The sequence below is a fragment of the Enhydra lutris genome, unplaced genomic scaffold, assembly GCF_002288905.1.
Source record: "Enhydra lutris kenyoni isolate GAN:26980312 unplaced genomic scaffold, ASM228890v2 scaffoldscaffold74, whole genome shotgun sequence".
Lineage (NCBI taxonomy): Eukaryota > Metazoa > Chordata > Mammalia > Carnivora > Mustelidae > Enhydra > Enhydra lutris.
In genome coordinates this window covers 43,562-47,310 of record NW_019154158.1, presented here as the reverse complement: position 1 = coordinate 47,310, position 3,749 = coordinate 43,562, and positions in this window count along the sequence as shown.

The following is a 3,749-nucleotide window of genomic DNA, read 5'->3' as shown; positions in this document are numbered from 1 at the left end:
CAAAATATATGTTTTTTTTTTCCCTCATGAGTGGTGCTGGCTTCTGTGTGTGCCACTCTCAGGGTCCGCTCTCCCCGAGGGCCTGTTTTGGCTTCCAGAACAAATGGGGCCTTGGAGGATGGGTGACCTAGGGGTCTACCCCTGCCCCCTTCCCCGCTCTCCTTTGGTTTCCACGAAAAAGTGAGCAGGACCTCGCTCTGCCCATCCTCTCCTGCTTTCCCTCCATCTGGAACTTGTGTGGCTGTAGGGAGGGTCTGCCGAGGCAGAAATCCCGCTCAGTGTCCAGGAAGAAGGAGACCTAGGTCAGAGTGGGGCCTGCAGTTGGGAGGCAAAAGGCTGGCCCTGAGGGAGAAGTGAGAAATCCTGCCCCCGCCCCCGCCCCAGTCTCCTGCGGGGAGTAGAGGATAGCTACCCCAGGAGCCTTCTCTCCCCAGGGAATCCCATCTTAGCTCCATGCAGCCCCTCTTCTCACACTCAGAGCAGCAAGGGACAAGCTCACACCCAGCTCTGAGGGTGTGTTTGGGGTGCCACAGAGACCCCCAGGGACCAGACTGCCCAGCCCCAGGGCACTAAAGGGGCCTGCTCACCAGCACCCCCTTCCCCTTCTGGGGGATGGAGGGTGTGTGGCTGTGGGTGGGGGGGGGACCCTGCGCTTAGGGTGGGAGTCCAGGAAGAAGGCCAAGTGACAGGGTGTGCCAATGCCTGGTGTGATGACTGAGGACCCTTGGTGTCCCACTGCCACCCAAGGGCCCAGAAGGGAGAAGTTAGAGGCCCTGCGGCTCTCCCCGCAGGGTGTTGGCCCCACTCCTGCTGCCAAGCCCAGGGGTGAGGGGGTGGGGGGAGTGGGGTAGGGGTTGTACAGAAGCCACCTGAGCTCCCACATGGATGGCCAGGTGCCCAAGCAAGGCCTTCAGGCAGAGAAGTTAACTTCTGCACAATTTGATAAACTTATAGGACTGTGGGCCTGGGACGGACTTGTGGTCTGTGCCCTTTACATAAACGGGTGGCCAAGGATGGCTCCCAGGGGACTGGTGGGGACTCAGAGGCCAAGAGACTGGCCTGGCTCCTGGTCTTGGTTACCCCAGAGTCCGGACGGGCAGGAGAACCTCAGATGGGGCTTGTCCCACCCTTGGCTGGAAGGGACATGTCCAGAAAGGAGGGTGGAGTGTAGGAGGGCCGCCCCCACTGCGTGCTCTGCTCCCAGCCCAACATTATCCTCTGGGGCCCTCCACACATTGCTCTGATGGAGACCCACACAGAGACCCCACACAGCAACATTTGACAGAGACCACGTGCAGAGACATCAGACAGAGACCCACACAGAGATGGTGCACAGAGACCTCTGACAGATGCACAGAGAGACCCATACAGAGACTCCTCAACACGACCCTACACAGAGGTCTCCACCAGAGACTCACAGGGGCAGGGGCTAAGTTTCTGCTTATCATGTTACCATTACTTATTATCATCCACTTTGTAGACAGCAAGTCTTTCTCAAAAACACTTGGAGACCAAGCCCATCCTGTACTGAGAGACTCCCAGCAGCTGTTGCTGTTGGGCTGTGACAAACACCATGACAGGGGCCATGAACGCCCCGGTGCGAAAGGGAGAGTGGGGAGGGTCCCCTGAGGGCAGGCATCCTGCACTGCCGATTCCTATGAGGAGGCTCTCCTCTAGAAGCTTGTGTGCACACCACTATGGACCACACTTCCTCCTCTAACTGAGGAGCTTTGCTACGCATCCTCGCAATCCATTTCTGATGGTGTTTGGCCACTTATGTAACTGAAGACCATCGGTTTCTAAAATTTCATGAAATTTACGTTAACTAAAAATTTTGTTTCTTAGATTCTATCTATTGGGGGGAGGGACAGAGGGGGAGGAGCAGAGGAGGAAGGGAGAAGGGAAGCAAGAAGGAAGGGAGAAGGACAAGCAAGACTCCCCACTGAGTGGTGAGCCCAGACTGCCGGATCTCAGGACCTGAGATCATGACCTGAATTGAAACCGAGAGGAGATGCCTTAATCGACTGAGCCAGCCAGGTGCTCCTGACATTTTTAAACTAACTTTTGAAGTACGCAAGAGAGGAGAAAATACGTAACTGAAGTATTCACAAAATGGTAATGATGGTGATGTTCTGTGCTTGTGGAGGGTTTCCTCTGCATGAAGCCCTAAGTCAGGACCTTGGCTTAGAGCACCTTGCTCACAACCCTAACCTCTCCCCTAAACCCTCCTCTAACCACACCCAATAACTGCTCCCCAACCCCTCCTCTAACCACTCCCCTAACTGCTCCCCTAACAGCTCCCACGTTCACAGGAATCAATCCATGTAAGTGACGAAGAGCAGGAAAGTTTGTTGCTGTTGTCTGCTTTATAAAGCAAGGTTGTTTTTAGCCACTTCTCTTCTGGATTATTTCACAGACATTAGACAAAGCTTTAGATGAAAGTTCTCCCTCATCTAGGAGACTGAATCCTCCCACATTTTATCACAAACCTTTCCTACAAACATTTCAGAAATGCCAATGTAGTACATAATATTTTCTACAAATGAATAAAAGCAAACATTTATCTCATTCATGTAAATGCTAAGAAAGCAAGACAGTAAATTAGTGATTGAAGCCTCACCCCTGAGGCTTAAGCAGACCAGCAGAGACCTGCAGCAGATCAACTATAGAGAAGGACGATACACATGAGCAACGATGACTTTGCAATCATAGGGCAAACTATGATGTGGGATTTGAAAAATCCTAGAAGTGGTCACTGTCAAGACATCCCTCCTATTCTTTCCCACAGAGTCTGAGGGGCCAGTGAGGCCTCAAACTTTTGACTTACCATGAGTCATAAAAGCTTTTCAATCTGGAGAAGTCCTTTTCTGAAATGGAACTACCCTTTTGTGTCATTCTTTTAAGTCACTTTCTCTCCTTCATTTGTTCATCCAAAAGTATTTGTCAAACAGCCAGGGTTGGCATGGAGCCTGGAGGAGGATCCCCCATCAGCCTCTATGCTGGCTTGAACCAGACAGACATCTGAAGAAAAGGGGCTCATCTGTGCTGAGATCTGTTTCCAGGACACTAAACGTGCTTTTTTTTCATAAGCAGGATCTCAATAAATCCATGCCATGACCCTGTGTATTAAGGTTAATCAGGCTGTTTTTTATGGAAAGAAAGAAAAACAGAGGTCGGGAAAGTTGTTTGGCCAAGGGGTCACCCCCCGAGAGGCCTGCCCCTGAGACTGAGCGTGAGAGGTTTCTGGAATAACGTCCCCCACACTAGGGCACACGCTGGGAGGAATCCACTTACTGATGGGAGGTTTTATCTACACATAATCCTCGGTTTTCCTACCAAATAGGACTGCTGAGTCATGGAAACATTAAGTAGGAATTCTCAGGGGAAACACCAAGAAAGAAACATTGAGACTAGGGTGCTGAGTGACTGTTTGTCTTCAGCCAATCCTTCATCTGTCTCATGCCTTCAACTACCCCATCAGCACTCGGAGGGTTCAGTTGGATGGGCTCAAAGCTGAACAAACTCTGACTTAAAAGAAAGACCCGATGACAAGATTTCACCAATGCCCAGGAGTTTAAAGGACAGCAGAGAGAGCCAATATTCCCCATGAGAAGAAGCCAGGGACATCTGGAGGAGAAAGGTACAGCTTAGCCCCTCACAGGCCTGCTTTGCATGGAAAGAAAGGCAGAAAATTCTGGCACTCTTTCCCATAAGCATGGAAAGACCATACTTCCTTCATTCAAAACTTG